Source organism: Leguminivora glycinivorella, chromosome 10, assembly GCF_023078275.1.
Source record: "Leguminivora glycinivorella isolate SPB_JAAS2020 chromosome 10, LegGlyc_1.1, whole genome shotgun sequence".
Taxonomy (NCBI): Eukaryota; Metazoa; Arthropoda; class Insecta; order Lepidoptera; family Tortricidae; genus Leguminivora; species Leguminivora glycinivorella.
The window spans coordinates 17,600,482-17,613,029 of record NC_062980.1 but is presented as its reverse complement, the minus strand read 5'-3'; the positions used below and the strand labels follow the sequence as shown (position 1 = coordinate 17,613,029).

The following is a 12,548-nucleotide window of genomic DNA, read 5'->3' as shown; positions in this document are numbered from 1 at the left end:
AGATAAAATTGCAGAAAGTGATAATGTCACTCAAGCTATAAAACTAACGGCATACTTACATACATATTTGTCATGACGAGTCTACCTCCCTCAGTTTTCAACACTGCGTTTGTACGCTTCTCAATTTTCTCAAAACATGTCCGTACGTAATTACTACGAGCGAATGAACAATGGAACAAAACGAAATTCCACCCGCAGCTGTCAAGGTCGATCGCGTAACGCCAACTTGGAATCCCAAACAAAAGCGTTCTAACCTCATGGCTCGATTCGAATTGTAAGGTCAAATATTAGCTCTAGATACGATATAGATCTGATATGGTGGGTGTTCTGTGGACGGGGTCATAAGTGATGTTTTTAATTAAAGAAACACATCAGTCGTTATACATATACAGTTACGAGAAGATATAAAACTCTTTGATATTCTCTTTTGGTGCAGAATCTACTACTTTACCTTGCGAAGTTAAATTTCGAATCACGCCTTTAGATTCTGCAAGGGCATCGTTAAATTTAATTTCGGTTCAAGTTCAATATCTAACGATCCCCGAACACCTGTAAAGGCGCTATAGTAAGAGGGCAGTCTCATATTTGGCAAAGCTGTGCGTTTTATACGTGTCATTTTATTAAGTACTAACCCGCTATCGATACTACATGTAAACCTTCCTCTACAATCACTCTATCTATTAAAAAAAACCGATTATTATTTTAGATCATTTATTACCTAATATGCTTGCTTACTGATTATTATTAGATCCTTTATTACCTAATGTGCTTGCTTACCTAAAACCTGTAAAAACATGTAAGTACTGGGGAAAAATGTACAGCCCGTACCAAAATTGTATTTTTAAAACTATTTATTAAGCTTCTGTACCGTTATTTGAAGCCTATTTAATATATTGAGAAAAGATACTGTTCGCAGATGCGTAGCGGTTCACAGCAGGTACAGCCTACAGCTGAACACCTGTAAACAACTTGCCACTCCAGTTTTACGATTCCGGTGATTAAATTTGATGATGTTTATTTTCATTAAATTGACATACATTTTACATATTAATATTTACACACTTGAAATGTTTTATTTTATTTCATAAATAAATATGAATATTATAAAACCGGCTACCAGCTACCTACCAGTTACCTTTAACTACTTCACATATTTCCAACATTAAGAAAGGTAAGAGTATCGTAACTCGTAACACAAACGTCATAATATTTGCCCACTTAGCTGCCACAGTCACGTTTTGTGCGAAATAAATGTAGATGTTCAAGGAGGATCATCTCATAAATTATGAATTTGAGATTCACCGAGTTTGACAGGATCTTCTCGAGGTTATTTTTCTTTTTTCATTTATTAAGGGCGACCGAGGTAAATTTCCTTGGCTGTTTTCTGTATTCTTTTCTTTTATTTGATGTGTATTGTGTAATATAGAGGTAGAGTATTTGTACTGAATTGTAAATTTTAGAGTATATTTGAGTAGGTAATTTATTTAAATAACACACACAAACCAAAACGCTTCCGTGATTTGATGATACATTCTTGAACTTGTAGCATCAAACCTAACACTGCCACGGCTCACGGCGTTCCGAGTGTTCCGACCAGTCGTATCCCAAAAAAGGGTTCCTTTTGTACCTTCTTGGTACGGAACCCTAATTATTAATTACGTAATAAACGCAATAATCCCACAGTTTCCCACTTACCCCGTGTGACCTTACCTAAATAAATTTTAACATTTACTTTATTTAGGTCTTAAACAAATACAGTATACCTACAATTGATTTGCTCAAAGCTTATTAAAGTTGGCACCTCGTCAAAAACTTCCATCTACTCTTTGTTCAGTGAAATTTCCATTGAATTCAAATTTAATTAATTCTGCGATCTAATAAATCGCCCACCTTTTGCTGATGACAACTTTTGAAGGGAAACAAAGTGAATGAATAAGAAATTCGATATAATTGATATTTTATTCTGAAAGCCATCGACGGCCGTTTAAAATGCCTTTTAATTAAAGAAGGTTTCTATTCCCGAACGGTTTTATTTCTTTCTAAGGAGCTGTTGAGACCTTTCTGATATTATATACACGGTGTAGATAACATGAGGAAACCGAAAGATTTTAACTGCGCATTTCTGAGGGCATATAAATACAGATAAAACGTTATATGACGTCAAGCAAATTTCGCCAAACTTTTTTGTGTAATATTTTTTTTAACCGGTGTATTTTTAACCCCCACTTAAAAAGTAAAAATGTTATTTCTAAAACTGGCGCTTAATTATTTTTCTGAAATACTTTTTTTAAATGAGTCACTATTCTATCAATGAGGCTAGTTGTTAGATTATGTCCGATAACGGCATCATCGCCATCGAAACAGCGTTTTGTTCTGAGAAATAATAAGTAAGTAATTGTTATTTTTTTAATTCTTAACACTCTGAAAGTAGGCGAAATCCAGAAAAGTTTATAAGACATTTTACTCTCCTAATATGATGAGGAATACGCTTTTAAAATTATTCGATTTCCTCATGTTACACCGTGTTTGCTTACGCCGTGTCTTGCGACAGCGACGGTCGCGCGACCGTCGCCGTCGCGTCTCATCGCATCGTCTACTTCCATATCGATAAGGTTTGATTTCATATGCGTCGCATCGCCGTCGCGCGATTATCGCGCGACCATCGCGCGACCGTCGCCCACGCAAGCCACGGCGTTAGAATCAGACCTAACTTAGTAGGCAGTGATTTAGATAGCACAGGCTATTAAGCAAGTGTTATTTTTAATACACAGTTGATAATTTTATCGAAGCAGGCTTAGATAATACGGTTTAAAAATTAGCCACCTGCTACTTTGACTTAACTACTGGCCAACTCTTAACTTGCACTATCATTGGGATACCTAAAAGGATATAATTCAAATCATATTTGTCTTTTTCTACGTTTTTATGCCAAGTTTCTATGTAGCCCTGAATAAATAAACAGGACGGAACAGTTTCATTCAAAGTTTTAATACAATTACCAGTTAACTAGCTAGGCTTGCCAGTTAACTAAAAATAGCTACACTATTTTAGAATAGTTTAGATGCACTTGATTTGTATTTAATCCCGGATAGCTTCTAATAAAGTTTTTAATATAGTTTAAGGCTATTCAATAATCATAGATACTGCAGTATAACCTATATCTTTAAGTTTACTCGTATAATGTATTTCATTCAATTTTCCAAATTAGTCCATTTCAATAATTTAAAGCAGAAAGGAAAATCTTCTCGCATAAACATCAGATATTTTAATAATTTTCGACTTCATATCTGAAAACATGAGATTCTCAGAGATTGAAACTCTAAAACTCGATACTCTCACATCGAAATTCAATCTCTGTTCTATCAAAATGTCGAGATCATATTTTATACACAGTTCAATGTTTATTCTTTGTCGACAGCTCGACACTCAGGTTTTGCTTTCAAAGAGGTATTTTATTAAAAATTCTGAAATAAAGTACTTATTTTTAGACACTAAGGGTATATTACAGACTTTGTTTGACAGCAGTTTTGCTTTTACTCAGGTTGTGGACTATCCTCATAGTGTCAAATGGTATCATAGACAAAACTGTAAGTCAAACATATCAAACATAAGAAAAATACACACATTTACTCTGGTATAAGTCCATTCACAGGAGCAAGCACGAATGAAACGGATGAATAGACAAAAATATCTATGTGTCACTTAGGGTGGATACGTATGTCATGTATGAGAAATCGCTGGTTAGTATGAAGACGCTTAACGGCCCGGCCACGACATTGGTCTAAGCGCGACAGCGGTGAGCGGCAGCCATACGTGCGAATGAAAAGTCCCATCGCTGTGTCTCGCTGCGATGTATGGCCGCCGCTCACCGCTGTCGCGCTTAGACCAATGTCGTGGCTGAGCCGTAAGCGTCGGAAAGCTGTAAGCATGCGTACTCACGCACTAACAAGCGAAGAAATGATGCTCGATGCTGATAGAAGTGTTTCCACCCTTAACCAAATAGTGGCTTTTGACAGTATTGCCTTCTGTACACCGATACAGAAGTTACCCTCGCAATCAGTCTCGTTCATTACTTTCGTGCCAGCTTTCGTGAAACTACCAATGTCTTACGCATTCATACTTAGTCGATTCTAAGGGTTTCCCGGCTTTTTGTAGAGGAAAGCTACTTCCAACAGAACGCGAGCGGGTTTTCTGAGCTCAATGTGTTAAATATACACTAAAGGCCAGTATAGACGGACTGCAACCTGATTGCATTTTATATGGGAATCACACGCCGACCGGACAGTTTCCATGCAAAATTGCAGGCGGGTAAGTGCGTTTTCACATTATCCGATCCGATATCGGATGTCGGACCAATATCCCATACATTACAGGCGCCATCTTGGATTTTTTCTATTGAAATCCTTCCGGCATCCGATATCGGATCGGATAATGTGAAAACGGTCTTAGTCCGTCTCTACCAGTTCTAATAGGAATAGGATGAGAATGATACTCTAAAGATAAGAATAAGTTTCAAGGATGTGATGAATGGAAGGAGTCAGGAATCAGGTGCCAGTCATTCTTCAGGAGAAAGGGAATCTGTAAAAAGAAATGAACAAACCTGTATTTTTTAGCAAAAATAAATATGTATGCAAGTTAAATGTAATAAAATGTATTCCAACTGATTAGTTAGAAAGATATTTACGAGTATATTTAGATTATTTAGATGTAAATACAAAACACCCACACTATTGTACAGATGTACAGTCAGGATGAAATAACGCACCAAAAGTATCTGACATCCTCAATCAGTTTTTTAAATATAGATACCTACATTACTGTTCGCGGTCAGTAGTTATTATACTCAAGATTATTCCAGATATAGAATAGACATATATCCCTTTTTTTAGGGTTCCGTAGTCAACTAGGAACCCTTATAGTTTCGCCATGTCTGTCTGTCCGTCCGTCCGTCCGTCCGTCCGCGGATAATCTTAGTAACCGTAAGCACTAGAAAGCTGAAATTTGGTACCAATATGTATATCAATCACGCCGACAAAGTGCAAAAATAAAAAAAGGAAAAAAATGTTTTATTAGGGTACCCCCCCTACATGTAAAGTGGGGGCTGATATTTTTTTTTTTTCATTCTAACCCCAACGTGTGATATATTGTTGGATAGGTATTTAAAAATGAATAAGGGTTTACTAAGATCGTTTTTTGATAATATTAATATTTTCAGAAATAATCGCTCCTAAAGGAAAAAAAAGTGCGTCCCCCCCCCTCTAACTTTTGAACCATATGTTTAAAAAATATGAAAAAAATCACAAAAGTAGTACTTTATAAAGACTGTCTAGGAAAATTGTTTTGAACTTGATAGTTTCAGTAGTTTTTGAGAAAAATACGGAAAACTACGGAACCCTACACTGAGCGTGGCCCGACACGCTCTTGGCCGGTTTTTAGCGGTTACAGAATGGTAGACAATTTTGAAACGGTTTCATCCGCTACTTGTGATGTTGACTATACTATTCATACACCGTTCAACTCCAACCACATAACTTGTGTGTAAGGTACAGCGGTGCTAGTCTGGAAACTGGTTTATTTTTTCCATATTTTACAATTTTTGCATTATTAAATAGAGTGTCCACCGGTGATATATCAGTTACAATTTCCCCCCCAGTCGAGATTTGTCCCGCTGTACATACAAATTAATAGCGTAGCAAAAGACTCGATAAAACCAACATCCCAATAAACCCACACAACCTCATGAACACGATTTATGTCGAAAATCTGTCAACGGATCCGCGAACTAATCGTAGGTCGTGGCGCTGATGGACCGAGGTCCACCGACATAAATAAACCATCAGATGGTCTGTAACGATGTCCATTATATCGTTTACCGCTGTGGATAAAAGCATCGGTCTCTCTCGCATTTGTTAAACGTGACTAATATAGCTATTGCGATAAATGACAGAGAAAATAAAGACCACCATTTTTTTTAACCCCCGACACAAAAACGACTGGGTGTTATAAGTTTGACTTGTTTGTCTGTGTGTGTGTGTGTGTGTGTGTGTCTGTCTGTCTGTCTACCTGTCTGTGTGTGTGTCTATCTGTGGCATAGTAGCTCCCGAACGAATGAACCGATTTGAATTTAGTTTTTTTTTGTCTGAAAGCTCCGTCTAGATCGTCTAGACCGTCCGTATAGACAGCTAAAGTCTAAGAAAAAAACGTACCTCAAAACCATACAGAAAAAGGTACGGTGACCTTGACCTAGATTGTGAGACACCTTTGGGGGACGCTCGGCTAGATGGCGCTGATATTAATATTTGACATTTTAACACATATCAAGCTAAGAATATGGACCAAATTGTCAAAACTGAGGTTCAAAAGTTTTAAGCCTGTGTCGAGAGATGGCGGTCTACGCACTGTGATTACTCATTTTACTTTGACAGTGGCTCTCTATAATACTCGATCCTCTTTGGTTGCGATAAATGACAACGAAAATAACGACTACTAAGTATAAAGTGACGTAAAATATAGCGTGGTTTATGTAAGTAATGTATCATTTTATCATCTTAAGAAGTTGCTATAAGTAGTTTTGAGTTTGAGTACTTTGGGGAGACAGCAAAGTTCTAAATGTCATCGACGGATTTATTTTCTAAAAATAAACTTTCTTTAGAGCGTATATTTCTATCATTTTCGGTGTCGTTTTTAACCCCCGACGCAAAAACGACGGGGTATTATAAGTTTGACGTGTCTGTCTGTGTGTGTCTGTTTGTCTGTCTGTGTGTGTGTGTGTGTGTGTCTGTGGCATCATAGCTCCCGAACGGATGAACCGATTTAGATTTAGTTTTTTTTGTCTGAAAGCTGAGTTAATCGGGAGTGTTCTTAGCCATGTTTTATGAAAATCGGTCTACTATGTCGCGGTGGGGGGTTTTTTCAAAATTTTAATTCACTGATATTGTATAGGTATATTATTATAATGTGTAATTTTCAGACTGTAATCTGAAAATTACACATTTGTTTAAGAATATTGTATATTTTCTGCCATTCAATAAAAAAACAAAACGAAATTTCTTATTAAATCACCGATATCACAACGATATTTATACGCGGATCGTAGACCTTTATCAACCCGATGAATTCGTAACACATATGTCTGGGAAACCAATATAACAAAGCTATAAATAATTTCTTATAATAGAATGCCTATACCTATGATACGACTCTTCCAGCGGTATTTCTTTCGCACCTCAGTCATAACGAACTCAAATAAGAGCTGTCATGAGATATAGAAATAGATATTCATACTTTTTTAATGTTGGTTCATTTATTAAGTAGGATATTCAGGGTTCCGTACCAAAAACGTACAAAAGTACCTTATGATGTGACTCTGTCCGTCTGTCACATTATTTTTAGGGTTTAGTACCTCAAAACTAAGAAACGGAACCCTTATAGGATCACTCGTACGTCTGTCTGTCCGTTCGTCTATCACAGCCCATTTTCTCCGAATCCACTAACTTAGTTGAAATTTGGCAAATACGAGCCCCAATGCAAATGATATCGTCTAGTATGAAAAAAATATTATGTCCTAACTTCGACCTCAAAATTCAGGATGAATTAGATGATTAGTAGAACATGTAACATAAAAACAAGAGAGCTTATAATGCATATTTTATTTATTCAAAACATAAATTAACAATTTTCCTCACTAGTAAACAAAAAAACATAATTTCACCAAATGTAACACTCGCAAAAATGTTCGTCTTCAGCGTAGCCGATGCAGAAAAGAACAATTACCACTTGGTGGCGTCACCTTTTGCATCTAAAACGGCCTTAATTCTGAGCGGCATTGTATCTACCAACTGTCTATACTCCTCAGGGGTTATTCCATTCCAGACACCCACAAGTTTCTCCTTAAAATCAGCTTTGGATTTAGAAGGATCTTTTCGCAACTTTTTCTTCATTTACCACTACAAAGTTTTTATGGGAGACAAGTCTGGACTGCTGGATGGCCATGATATGGTAGGAATTTGTTTTTGTTTCAGCCACTCCATCGTTGTCTTGCCAGTATGACATAAGGCACCATCTCGTTGAAAAGCAAATCCATTTATATACTTGAACTTTCTTATAGACGGTAGTGAACTCTATTCCAAGATGCTTTTGTATTTCTCTGCATTGACGGTTCCATCTATAAATTGCAGACATCCCACACCCTGTGCCGACATACAGCCCCAAATCATTTAAAGATGCTGGAAACTACACCTTGCGTTCAAGACAGTCTTTGTGAAATGCATCTCCTTTATCTTGAATGACTTTACTTCGTTCATCGCCAACTATGACCTCAAATTTGGATTTGTCGCTCCATATTATTTTTCGCCACTGATCGGCAGTCCAGTTTCTGTACTTTTGTGCAAATTTCAACCTGTTAGTTTCTGCTTTTGAGTAAGTAATGGTTTCTGTTTAGCGGTGTGAAAACCGAAGCCCATTATTTTCATTACTGTCTTTCAGGTATCGACTGAAATGTTTATTTTGATCGCGTCATGCCATAGTTAGGTAAGTTCTCCTGCTCTTGCATGACGATTTTTCCTGATGATGCTCCTCAAAATCCTGTTTTCTCTTTGGCAGTTATTCTTCGACGGCCAGATTTATTTAAACAGGAGACGGTTCCGTGTTTTAGTTGATGCTGGATGATTGTATGCGCCGTAGATCTTGGCAAAAAAAGGTCTTTGGATATTTTGGAACGTAGATTTGCCGCTATTGTTACTGGAAATTATAATTTTCCTCACTGATTCAGGCACCGACTTACCTCTTGCTATTTTGGTATAAAAATGTTGTAGAATAATTATATTTTTTACAGAATTACCTTTTTATGTAGCCGTATATCATATCAGACGACTTATAATATTATTAATTCAATTTAAAATATTATTGTATAATATTAATCTTACTAAACTATTTTTATTTAAAATAGACGACCTATTATGCCTCAAATATGAACTAGGCGTATTTTTTTGCTTTAGATATGTTATTTTTATGATATGATTATATTAAAACATATAACATTAGGGCATTTTGTACGGCGCAAGATTAAACTAGTTTTAATGGCTTAGTGTGTCGTGTATTCCATTTATCATCAAAGTCAATCTGGGTTTAAATACCAGTTTCGGAAATAAATATCGCACGTTGAAGTGTGACTAGACGATATCATTTGCATTGGGGCTCGTATATAAATCTGAGAAGCGGAGATATGTAAGTAATTTATTTAAATGATTTTGTTCTTACTGGGTTCTTACTTGTTAGTCCTGACATTTACATCAATAGAAATATGCGCATTGCGCGAAGTTTATTGAAAAAAAAATTGAAAAAACCCCCGACCGCGACATAGTAGACCGATTTTCACGAAACATGGCGAAGAACAAATTTAAAAGTGAAAATGTCTGCCTTGGGTGAGACTTGAACTCACGGCCTCTGGATCGATACTCCAGCGCTCTGCCAACTGAGCCACCAAGACTTCAACCAAGCCAGCGAAATTTTCCACTACTAAGGTCAATGGGACCCGTAGCGATATCTACCGTAAGAGTGTTAAACTTAAACGGCAACCGGAGTTCCAAGTCATATTGGAAATTCACCAGTTACGATGCGCTAACCATGCTAAATTTTAACTTCTGATTAACAGAAACGTCTGCAATCGATGCAACGGCATCGATTGCAGTCGTTTCTGAAGCCTAACGAGGCTTAGAATAAATCCGGTTGCCGTTTAAGAAGTTTAACACTCTTACGGTAGATGTCGCTACGGGTCCCATTGACCTTAGTAGTGGAAAATTTCGCTGGCTTGGTTGAAGTCTTGGTGGCTCAGTTGGCAGAGCGCTGGAGTATCGATCCAGAGGCCGTGAGTTCAAGTCTCACCCAAGGCAGACATTTTCCACTTTTAAATTTATTCTAAGCCTAACGGCATCGATTGCAGACGTTTCTGTTAATCAGAAGTTAAAATTTAGCATGGTTAGCGCATCGTAACTGGTGAATTTCCAATATGACTTGGAACTCCGGTTGCCGTTTAAGAAGTTTAACACTCTTACGGTAGATGTCGCTAGTCGCTACGGGTCCCATTGACCTTAGTAGTGGAAAATTTCGCTGGCTTGGTTGAAGTCTTGGTGACTCAGTTGGCAGAGCGCTGGAGTATCGATCCAGAGGCCGTGAGTTCAAGTCTCACCCAAGGCAGACATTTTCCACTTTTAAATTTATTCTAAGCCTAACGGCATCCATTGCAGACGTTTCTGTTAATCAGAAGTTAAAATTTATGGCTAAGAACACTCCCGACTAACTCAGCTTTCAGACAAAAAAAAACTAAATCTAAACCGGTTCATCCGTTCGGGAGCTACGATGCCACAGACAGACACACACACAGACACAGACAAACAGACAGAGAGACACGTCAAACTTATAACACCCCGTCGTTTTTGCGTCGGGGGTTAAAAAGCACGAAAAGGAATGACGTGGCGCGCTCATAGATAAACGATCTCCTAATATCCGTTGTTCCCTCTAGATTCTTACGTAATAGGTACATAAATACTAAACAGTGGCCGTATCATGGTCGTGTTTTTGTCACTTGTCATATCAGGCGTCACTTTCGCACTTACATACTTGCTAGAACGTGACAGACATGGTGACAAATGATTGACAGCCGTCCATCTTAGCCCTGCAGGAGTGAGAAGGTCAGGGTTTTTCTTATTTTTTACCTATGTTGAGGAGAGAAGAGGTCATAAACTTGCAGAGATTGACTTACGTAATAAATGAACGGCGCCTATAGGTATTTCTGTTAGATGAAACGATAAAATTCAGTTTTAGAGCCAAGAACATGTCACTGCATGTAATATATCAAGCGTTTTTAGGGTTCCGTAGCCAAAATGGCAAAAACGGAACCCTTATAGTTTCGTCATGTCCGTCTGTCCGTCTGTCCGTCTGTCCGTCTGTCCGTCTGTCACAGCCGATTTACTCGGAAACTATAAGTACTACAGTGATGAAATTTGATGGGAATATGTGTTGTATGAACCGCTACAAAATTATGACACTAAATAGTAAAAAAAGAATTGGGGGTGGGGCCCCCATACATGTAACTGAGGGATGAAAATTTTTTTTCGATGTACATACCCGTGTGGGGTATCAATGGAAAGGTCTTTTAAAATGATATAAAGTTTTCTAAAAAACATTTTTCTTAAAGTGAACGGTTTATTTTTATAACTACGGGGTATAAAATTCTAAAAAAAATAGAGGTGATGCATGCTAATTAACTCTTTCAACGATTTTTGGTTTGATCAAAGTATCTCTTATAGTTTTTGAGATAGGTTGATTTAACTGTAATTTTGGTTAAGTTATTGGTTTATTATATTTGCTGCTACGGAACCCTTTGTGCGCGAGCCCGACTCGCACTTGGCCGGTTTTTTAGCGTTAAAAATAACTCAGCATCATAAATTTTAATTCAATATCCAGATAACATTCTGCAAATATGTGTTATACAAACAATGAGTAATATTTAACATGGTGATTAAAACAAAGTAAACTACTGAAAAATTATCAGAATAAATATATCCAAGCCATGATATCAACACAGGAAGCCTGTGCATAATGAAACAGACATTTCTGTCATAATACAATTGTTTATTTATTAATGATATAGAGGTTTCACAAAAATTTCTTAGACTCTATAGAATAATAACATATTTTAAATACAGTTGGCGAATTTTACATAACAAAGAGCCTTCATACTATTGTTGAAAGAATAGGCATATTTTTCATTGTCTATGGTACAAAAACAGTTCATTCAATTCTATTTATGCTTTAGTTTGAATGAATAGTAATAGTACAACTGCAAATAATGTTTGAAATGAAGAATTCTTAAATAAATATATGTACAATTTTATGAGCATTATGACAGGAATTGTGTGATACTGAACATTATTGCTTTACATCACTACTAGAAGTCCCCGTCAGTATCAAAAATAAAATATTTTTAGTCTGTGGTGTCGAAAAGTTAACAGGTCTGTATTCCTGAGGATGATACTGAATAACCTGTGTGTGAACTTACATTGTTCATTTGCTCTAAGTTACTCAAATGTTGACTTGAAAATATACCTTATAGATTTTTTATTTGGTTTAGAGATTTTTATATCTTGTGTGAAACTTGTTTTGTAATCTGTCTTATGTACAATAAAGTGTTTATATACATACATACATATATTGTTTCTATTTTTGATTCACTCTATAATAGAGTGATAACAGACTAGTTATTTTTTCTATTTGCAGTTTCAATTGGTATGAAGTAATAACTGTACAAACAAATTTAATATTGTAAGCAAACATTCAACAACTTGGTCATATGAACTTTTATTAAAATAGTTTGTCATAGAGAAAAAATAAAAGTTGAAGGATAAAGTTAGATATTGAAATGTAAATGTCAAAACTCACTGAGATGGATTAATTTAATAGTCTTTATAATTTATTTTTATATTTTTGGATAGGTATTAGTTGTTGACATATAATTAGATTGTGCCATTTAAATTATAAGAATGCATGCC

At 36.4% G+C, this 12,548-nt stretch overlaps 1 protein-coding gene and 2 non-coding genes across 3 annotated transcripts in view; 1 reads left to right on the top strand and 2 right to left on the bottom strand.

Moving 5' to 3' along the window:
* The window catches only part of LOC125230182 (protein kinase C, brain isozyme), a 395,565-nt gene that overhangs the window by 381,656 nt on the left and 1,361 nt on the right, over positions 1 to 12,548 (bottom strand). The gene's annotated exons all lie outside the window — the stretch shown is intronic.
* On the bottom strand, positions 9,415 to 9,487 carry Trnad-auc. Its single transcript has one exon. It is a non-coding gene; the product is annotated as a tRNA-Asp (tRNA).
* Trnad-auc lies at positions 9,818 to 9,890 on the top strand. Its single transcript has one exon. It is a non-coding gene; the product is annotated as a tRNA-Asp (tRNA).